Raw genomic sequence first — 10,725 nt, forward strand, 5'->3', positions numbered from 1 at the left:
AGTTCCATGCAAACGCAAAAGCCTCAAGTTTGCAATGTAATATTATTAATACAAATTGATTTTTTTGTTATTTTATTTTAAGGAGTGTTATTCGGAACCTTATAGACAGTTTGTCGTCTTTATTTTCTCTAAAATCATTCTTAATACATTTTAAAATGAATAAAAATGTAAACATAGTTTTGGTGGTCTATTCCGGCCACCTTCATTATCATAGTTCTTCTTTCAATGTGTTTTTCAGATCATCTTGCTTTTCGAAGCGATATTTTTTGTTTTTTTTTGCATTGTAATCTCTAGAGTATGCAAAAATTAAAAATTCATGGAAATTTAAGGAACAAAAAACGTGGAATTGCAAGCTGGCCGGAATTTGGTACACTTACCCTATACAAAACCAATTTAAGTCGAGTGAAGATTAGACGAAAAATTTGCAATGAAAAAGCCAAATATGATCTGTTATGGTTAGCTAAGACACATGCTATAAAATGAATTGTATTTCTACAATTCTGAATTTTGAACCTCTTCTCGTTCTCATAAGGTTTTATTTATTTTAATTAGATTAAAAACTACAAAAAAAGTAAAAACTAACCATTTTTGAGTTAATTAATTTGAATTGTTTTGTAGAACTACCTTAGATCCAGACTACACTGACTGTTGAAATTAAGCAAATTGTGAACCAAGACACATAGTAACTTGCTATAAAAATAAAAGATCCTTATTAAAATTTTTGATTATAAAAAATTAAAAGAGCGTTGAACACTCTCAAAAAAAATAACAGAGGAAAACTTTCCGAAATAAGGCTTATTTTGCCCACCCTCGTACCGTATAGGGTGGAGCCATCGTTTATGGACGCTATATATGTATGGGCAGTTGGCAGTAATCCTCAATTTTTACATAAACCTAGTGATGATTCCAACCTAGTCTATAGCCAACCATGGCCCACGTTAATCTGACACTGTGTCAAGTGGTTCGTTATCACAAAAGAACATTCAAAAAATAAAAGCTTGTGAGAACGAAAAAAGTTGCAAAATTTTGAATAGAAGAAATTACAATTCATTCTTTTTATAGCATGTGTCTTGGCTAACTGCCAAAAATAACATGAAAATGATTGAATAAAGCCAAAAAATCCCTGGTTTTTATGGAAAAATATCCTAATTATTTGTGCTATAATCTTTATAGTGAAATTATAATCTCATACAGTTATAGAACGTGTCAATGCTCTCCAACTCTGTTTTTAGAAGGGCTATTTCGCTAATACACAAACAATCGGTTGAATAGGCTTTCGGCTTGTTCAAAGCTACAACCTTTAATAGTGTATTCGACCAACTTCAGGGAGGTGATCATTTCTACTTGACGTCAGAATTCCCTTAAATTCTGTAATTTTTGTCGTTCTTAAAGGGTTCAAGGTAATCTTTCGCACGTGTGCGCTTTTCAGATTATAGGCTTAGCCGACTTCCTGAAGATCCTAAAATCTTAAATAACAACCAATTTTATTGCTTTTCAAGATAAAAATCATGTGTCTTTAATAATTGAATCCTAAATCAAAATTTTCCATAGAATCTTGACTGAGAAGAAAATAGAGAAGTTAAGCCATATGGCTAAGCCTTGTACGGGCTTCAGACCTCAGACTTAGCCATATAGTTTAGCTTATATAATTATTTATTAATCAAGATTTTTTTCGAAAATTGTGACTTTGGATTGGATAATAAGAGTAAATGGTCCATTAGATTCTGATCAACTAATAAAATTTCGTCTTGTTTAGGATTTTGAGACCCTCAAAAACCGGGCTAAACCTCTAGTCTAAAGACCGCTTTAGGTCTGAAGCCTATATAAGCGATTTGACCTTTATAAAATCCTTAAGGGCTTTTATTGATGCTCATACGATTCTGTACCTTCTACGATTTAACATGAATGAGATTCCGATTGATACGAGGAGAAACTCGGACAAGTCTGACCAAAGAATTTGAGCAGAAAATCCTTGAGAGTCCAGGAATCTTTCAGGAAACCCAAGTGTATTTTTAAGGGCTTATAAGACAAGTTAGTGCTGTCAAACTGGTATACTAATTGAAGTTGAAGTCCCTGATTATCCTATCAAATATTTTAATGAGTTTTACATGTTCACTTTAAGGACTAAAGTATTTTTCCTTCAAGTTCTGCCATAGATATGGGATAATACACCTAATTATTCTTTAGTTATTTTGACAGTTGTTGAGTGAGAGAATGTTATGGAAGAATATAATTTTTCTGATTCTCCAAATCTTGTTCCTATTGCTATAGTTATTGTTTAGTAGTTAAGAACAATTTTCTCAGACTTTCTGACAGCTGTCTTATGTTTCTCAGAGAAGTTCTGACAGCTTATTGACAGATGCTAAGTGACATATGTCATACATTTTAACTTATTATTTATTTTGTGATTTTTTATTGTGATAAGATTTCTTTTATTCTTTTGATTTTTGATTTTAATCTAAAATTTTGGTTGGCTAAACTGCGGTTACGTGTTAAAGGTCTTCAGTAAGATAAAATTAAATACATAACCTTATTCAAAGCTGAGAACTGAGAACTATAAGAAGAGTTGATGAAAATATTTTGGGTTTTACTAGTAGTTTCTAGACAATACCTCTCCTTGTCCTAGGCTATGGCAAAACATCTTGAAGGTAGTAAAGTGCAATATCAGTGAATAAGAATAAATTATTTTTCTATAGGACATTTTGATAGACAATTCAGTGGAGCAGAATCTGTTTTCACACAATAAAATACTTTATTAGTAAATATAACTTCTCACTTGCAATCTGAAGAAAAAATGTTGTGCAAAGCTCGTGTCTTTGTTCATTGGATTGTTTTTTTATTTTTAATTAAACCTTTTATTTTTTTGCGTATTTGTATAGAGAATTTATATTGTTGATAATTTCAGTATATTTTTGTAATGAAATATTGAAAAAAAAGTGAAAAAAAAATGATTTTGGTGCCATTTTTCCAATAAAAAAATAATTTGTCTACTACAACTACAGAATATTAATTAAAAAAAATAAATAAATATATTTATGTCGATGAAAACAAATACGAAAAAAAGAACATGCGGATGAAAAAAGAACATTTTTATTATTGTTTCTCACAGAAATAATTATTTTTTATTTTATTTATGTGGTGGTATTGTGTTACGAGTTTCATGATTTTTTTTGTCCTCCCCCCCATTTTTTTGATAAATTCACTTTTGTTATGCAATTTTGAATATTTTATTGAGCAATTTGTTACGTTATTTTTATTATGAATTATTTTGTAATAATTTAAGTTACTGTAGAATACATTTTATATAAAAAAAATTATATTTGAATAAAGAAACGTTTTCGACTATGTGTTTTTACAAAATGTGTTTTTATTTTGTTTTTTTTTTACAATCTTGGGATTTATGTTTGGTTTTTTGGAATATAATATCTTGTAGTTGAGACAAAGAGTCGTCTTTGCACCATTCTGTGAGCACTTGGAAGATAGGAAACTTTTTGATATTAAGCATTATATTACAAGTAATTAAATATTTATTCCTGTAATGTCCTAGACACCCTTACGACTTAAGCCGAGAGACGGTTTAGTCAGAAAATGATGGAAATGCAATTTGATCATTATTTTGATTTTACAGGGTGGCAGGAATGAACTGCAACTAATTTCAGATTGCTATAACTGTCAAACCGCTCGTGATGGAGCTCATATTACGCATAATGGCCTCTACACATTGGGAGCAATTTTTGTCAAAAATTGCTTTTTTTGAAGGAAATTCCCTGCAGCGTTGTAGAGGGAAACGTCAAATTTCTGTCAAAAACGCAATTTTTGACGAAAATTGCTCCCAATGTGTAGACGCCTTAAAGGTAGTTTATTTCTTGGCTACAAGCCTGCAAGGCTACAAGCATTTGTAAAAATTTTAATTGAAATTCTTTTAACCTGTAATGTGTAGTTTAAACACTTTTTTAAAGATTTTCAATTTATTTTACCACCTTCACTTTTGTTTTTTTCACCAGCGAGTGCCATCACCGCCATCTACCGTAATTAATGACAATTTTTTGACCGAAGCGCCGACTACAATCTGAAGTTAACTGAAGTTCAATTCTAAATTTAAATTATACTACAACTCGGCCAATCTACAATAATGATCGACCTCGATCATGAAAGTTCTAAATTAGTCGGAATACCAGAAGGGTCAAATCGCTAACGGTCTAAATACTTTAGCGCACAAATAAAATTAACAAAATTTAGCCAACAGGCCTTATGCTGAAGGCTTACGTTAACCACATTTGATCAGTGTCACTGACCAACACCGATTTATGATGGAATGCTTACCCATTTTCTAATATTACAAGCCTCAATAACACCATCATAAGGCAATTGTGTTATTGGACAATCTTCAATGTCCCTGATCACGTATCTGTCATTCGGAAGAACTTTGTGAACAACATAAGGACCCTTAAACTTAGGTATAAGCTTCTTATTTTTACCAATGGTAGTATCAGTATTTTTAATTACAACATATTCACCAATTTCGTAAGTCTTAGCTGGATTGTGATGTTCATCAAATTGTTGTAAATTAGCATCTTGCAATTTCTTAATTGAACTGTGCGCGTGTTCACGAATCACATCAAGATTTCGGTCCACTCGATTGACATTTTTAACTGAAGTCCATTTTCTGCACAACAACATAGCACTCTTGATAGCAATTCCTTATGGTCTTCAAAATTCTCACTTGCGATCAAAATATCATCAAAGTACACGACAATTTCATTATTGTCAGTAAAAGAACGGAATATTTGAGAGATATATCGCTGGAAGACGGAGGGTGCATTTTTAAGACCGAACGGCATTCGTGTATATTCGTACTGGCCACTTGGAGTAACAAATGATGTAAATCGGGCTGAAGAATCTGCCATTTTAACATGATGGAATCCACTCCGCAAATCTAATATTGTAAAATAATTTTTATTCGCAAGATATTCCAAGCAATCATCTATTAATGGAATCGGAAAATTATCTCTTACAGTCAATTTATTAAGCGTTCGATAATCAACGCACATACGAGTTTCTCCAGATTTCTTCTTCACTAACACTATTGGTGAGGCGTAAGGGGAGTTACTTGGTTGCACTATTCCTTCATCCAAAAGATTTTGGACAATATCTCTGACTTCAGACTTTTCTTTGTATGACAGTCTTCTCGGAAGATGATGAAATGGAGTATCAGAAGTTAGACGAATTTCCATTTCGTAATTCGGAGGTTTAGGAATTATACTTGAATTTATATAATCTCGTTTAACAATACACTCCAATTCTCTTTTCTTATCAAGACTCAAAGTTGGTTCTATCAACAATTCATCTTGAAGATGGTCAATGTCAATCGCAAATATATTATTTTCTGCTAAAACAACCGGCTCAATTTGAATTCCATTCCCATTCAAACCAAGCCCAACGAAAGGTTCACACTGACTTAAACTATCGGAAAGTTCTAATTCACTTTTAAAATGTTCACAAAGTTTTCCCGGAATATTAGTCTTTGTCAACTGTTCAAGTCTATGAGAAGTCATAATATTTAATGGGTTATTCTCAACATAATTCGATGCAGATTTTCTCAGTTTAGAAGGCTTATAAGCACACACATCCAAAAAATAACTTGAACTAGGAAGATTGAATTCTGGATTTATTTCAAGTGAATTCATTTTCTTAACAGAAAACTTCTTAGGGCAAAATGCAGACAAGTGCACATTAAATTGTTTCAAAATGTCACGTCCGATCAATAAAGGAATTGGGATAACATTGTCCGGAATGACAAGGAAATGAACTTCATCCTCTCGATTCGCCAATCGTAGTCTGCACTTAATTCGCCCATAAGTATATAGTTTAGTATTTCCGAGTCCCTTCAAATTTGAGTACTTCAATTCGCCTTTCTGGAGGTCACTCGGAAGCTGTGATTGATGAATAAAACTAGCCGGACTGCCGGTATCCAGAAGAGAATTACAATTCAGAAATCGTGTGTACTTACAATTCCCTAAACTGATAGCAACACTTACCATCTGTGTAGCGCTCAAGGCCTGCGCTATATCATCCACATCATCTTCTACATCATTTGGTTCAGAAGGCTGAAGATCCGAAGTAACAGCTGCAACTTGCTTACGAGATGGGCAATTTCGGTAAACATGTTCCAAAGAAGCACAATTGAAGCAGGAACCAATCGGACGTTTTTCTTTAGGACACTCTGAAGAGAAATGTCCCAGCCTCGAGCAATTAAAGCACCTAATTTGGTCCAAAGGTGCTTTTGTCAATGAAGTTCCATCAGCGGAAGTTGATGTACGGCCAGAGGCAGAAGTAACAGGTGTACGAGCTGAAGTTGCAGAAGCACGAATTGAAGCAGTAGTTACTGAGGCACGAGTGGTTGGAGGTGTCACAATAGCTTTTGTTCGTAGACGCTCGTATTTTACAAGCAGAACCTTTAAATCAGCAATATTTTTGGCGCCGTACAGAAGGGCGATATTGCTGGATGAGTCCCGGAGTCCCAAAATGATAAATTCAATCAGAACTTGCTCACTAATATCCAAGTTCATGGCATATTCCTGCATTATTAGCACGTATTGCTGATAACTTTCATCCGGTCGTTTAATTCGACTCCTCAGTTTGTCATAAATTTCGAAATCCTCCCTACGGCGTCCAAATTCCTCCAAGAGCGCCGCCTTTAGTTGTTCCCAGTTCTGGATGGTGATAGTGCGCAAAAATATTTTTGCGGTTCCAGTCATAAGCCTTCTGGCGCATAGTAGCTTAAAGCGCTCATCACATCCAAAGGATGTCACAACATCTTCAAAATCAGCAATCCACTTGCGAATTCCATAGGAGTCAGAGCCGGAAAACTTCTGAATGGAATGCTCAATATCGGAAAAATCAACACGGGCTGGTCTCACTGACGCTTGATTTTCTTGCTCAAGGGCTGCAATTTCTTTTTGTAGCAAGAGAATTTTTTTTGCGTTTTTCCAAACGCTCTAATGTTAACTGAAGGTTTTCGTCGGAATCTGTTTCTTCAGAAGGCTCAAATATAGCTGAAGTATCTGAATTAGGGTTCACAGAAGTTTGCAGAAGAGTTGCTTCATAAAGCGTCCGTAGCTGAGAAATGCTTGCTGTAGCCGGAGGATTAACACCAGCACTGCTCAGAGCTTCCAAGATCTGAGCTCGTGTCAGGCGGTCCATTTTCTGGGGTAACCCCACACCTGAGATGTAGTTTAAACACTTTTTTAAAGATTTTCAATTTATTTTACCACCTTCACTTTTGTTTTTTTCACCAGCGAGTGCCATCACCGCCATCTACCGTAATTAATGACAATTTTTTGACCGAAGCGCCGACTACAATCTGAAGTTAACTGAAGTTCAATTCTAAATTTAAATTATACTACAAATGGAACGAAAACGTTATATCGTGTTTGGCTTATATTTTGTTGAAAAAGCACAATCGGCTATCAGAGCCCTCAAGGTTTACGGAAAATCTGCAAATTGTGCCGATTTTCCACGAATTCGTCGGAAATTCACATTTTGGCAGCGTGTGATACGTTTATGAGCAGACTCAGGGCAGTAGTCAATACCTTAGGTGGTTATGTCAAAAATTGCAAATGATTTCTCAAATAATGAAAGATTTCTGGGTTTTTTCGCTTTAACACCAATAAAATTCAGTCTGATAAATTGGTCTGGATTGATCATTGGATTGACCTTGGACAAAGCCATGTTCATTATTCTGGTCCTTCTGGACTTTTTCAACGCCTTTGACAGTATCTCTCATGAGTTACTCTGTCACAAACAAAGCGATCTAGGGGGAACTGGGGCAGTAGTAAACTGGGGTAGTTGTAAACACCGTGATTTTTTTTCATTAATTTTAAGACTCCAGAGGATAAAACCCATAAGCATTCATAGATACCATGGGGATGTATGTCCACAAATTAATTGGTCAATAAAATCCTAATACTTTAAGAATAAAAATCATTTTTCCTGAAAATGTTGATATTTCGATTATTTTGGTCATTTGGATTTCCACCTGGAAATTAAAAACTGTGTAGAATAATCGAAATGTAGCAATATCAGTTCTTTCCTACATCTTTTAGGATTATATTAATGCATTTACTAGACAAATTGAGATTCTTATTATTTCAAAAGATTTAATAATTGGTCAGAAAACAGCATTTGGGGTAGATGTAAACAGGCAATTGGAATTTCACAAAATGAGTAGGTAAAAGAGCGGGAAATTGACCTTCATGCGAAATGTCTAATTCATTGACTACGAAAAAATTGGTGGCGCTGTGTTTAAAAAATGTCTCTAAAAAAGAAAATCCATTGAAAAATGTCTTTAATTTGTATGCTTTTAGTTTTTTTCCTATTTTAATATTCCTTGTAAAAATTGTAGTGATTTTTTGAAAAATAAACAGTCTTTATATATCTCTTAAGTAATTAAAATAATTAAAAGTGGTGCAAAGTTAATTTGAAGGGTGGAAAAAAGAGTGTTTACATCCTCCCCAGAAAGTGTTTACTTCTACCCCAGGTATTTTGTGAAAAGAGAAAAATGCACAGTGACACAAATTTTATTTTTATGGAAAACTCAATTGTTTTCCAGCATCCGCATTACCCTCGACGAATTGCCTATACCCAAGGGTAAAACATTAGCTAAGAAAGATTTCCCAAAAAGTCACGGTGTCCTTGGAAAATCACCTCAAATTCGCATCTATTGAAAATGGTTACATGTGCCCCAGTCTCCCCTATTTGGTTTTTCTGAGGTTTCCGTTCGCCTGATCTCCTCTTACCTGGCGGCTCGCTCTCAAGTTTTCAGATCTGTAGGGGTATTCTGTAACGATATAACGATGTCATATGACAAATTTTCGTGATAAAGTCGTTCTAAATTTGGGAACAGGACAGCATTGAAGGCCAGTGAGTACCGAATGGTCATTGCAAAGAGCTATATGAAGCTCTTAGTGACTAATGTGAATCTGATTTTCAATGAATTTTTCCGAATTTTTCATATAAAAAATTTTAAAATTTGTCATGTGATATTGTTATAGAGTAATAGAATTCCCCTACTGGTGACTTGGTTTCATCTCCCCTTGACCTTACGCAGAGTATTACTCACGGCTCCATTTTTTGCCCAATCTTCTTCTCCCTCTTCATCAATGTCCTTCAACAGGACCTCAAATTTTGTGGCTATCACTTGAATGCAGATGATCTACAAATCTAATGTTCTGGTGATCAAACTCACTACTTCTACAAATTTGAAACTGTGAATGATGATCTTGAGAGGATTACCATTTGGGCCTTGAACAATGGCTTGGTTCTTAATTGCAGGAAGAACCAGGTTATAGTCGTTCATACGAGAGGTAGGCACCCTACTACTCTTTTAGTAATGCTCTCGGGTGAAGTGATTCCATTCTCTCCTCGGGTGAAGAATCTGGGACCTGGGAGTCGTATTTAATGACACATTAAACCTGGCCGGATCATATGGTTCAGGTCTACCGTAAGGTCTTATTTACGTTGCATACTTTGGGATGCTTTCAAATCTTTACTCCCAGGGAGCCTAGACGACTTCTCCCTATTAAGGCCTTCATAATCCCATTTTTCTGGGGCGGAGTTATTTTTCAGTGCTAATGCCGAGGAGCAGAATCGGTTGCAGCTGGTTTTCAATTCTTGTTTGCGTTACGTTTTTGAACTTTGCAAATATGATCATGTTTATGCTTTTGCAAATTCCATTCTCGGTTTACCACTGATCTCTTATCTTGAAGTTCGTGTGGTGGACTTTATTTCTCGGTTTCTTTGCGACGACGGTAGACCCTATCCTGCGGAGATCGGAGTTCTTGAATTACCAGGTCTTCGTGTCTCCGTGTACCCGGTTCAGGGAGTCGCAATTCTTTCTTTATCCAAGGTGTCGTTCTCTTTGGAGTTCCCTTCGTAGGGAACGAAAGAGTGGGCTTATCTTCAATCGTGTGGCTTTCACTTATTTTTCAAGTCCAACATCACAATCACAAATGTTTAGGGCTAACATTTGTAGAGCATAATACTGAAAGATAGTTGCAGAAAGTTGTTAGAAAGTTGCAGTTCATTCGGACCACCTTGTAATTATACGTTAAACCGTGTCTAAGTCGTAAGTGTGTCAGGAACATAAAATATTTAGTTTTAATGGCGTTTGCTGATTGGCTGGAACTTGAAAGCTTTCAAAGCTCCAACCAATCAGAGAACGCCATGGCATTAAAATATTTAATAGACTTAAATATTTAATTGCTTTACTATTACTGCTTTAGTAGGCAAAATAAGCTTACGTAATATCAAAAACTATTTTTAAAAAATAGAATATTCTTCTGTAAGTTCACCTGGACATAGTCTATTTTTCTATCAAACGTGCAAGTTTAATTTCGCGGTTGTTTTCCTTGTTAAAAATAATCTTGTGAATTTTCTTCGGAATAAAAAAAAAGTCATAGGCAAAGTAAAATGTATTAAAAAGAAAGATGTTTGACATAAAATTTGAAAAGTTAAAAAAAGAATTTTCAGAATGACAAAGTTCGCGCTCATTGTAAATCAATTAGTAAAAGAAAAAAAGTAAATAAAATTGGGATCTGAAAATTAAGAGAGATTTTAAAGTAAAAAAAATTACAAATGGGTTTCATATAAATGAAATTTTATAATACTAATGACAAATAACTATAGTTAATTTTTTGCTATATAAGTACAAAATTTGTAGATTCT

This window comes from Phlebotomus papatasi, chromosome 1 (assembly GCF_024763615.1).
Source record: "Phlebotomus papatasi isolate M1 chromosome 1, Ppap_2.1, whole genome shotgun sequence".
Taxonomy (NCBI): Eukaryota; Metazoa; Arthropoda; class Insecta; order Diptera; family Psychodidae; genus Phlebotomus; species Phlebotomus papatasi.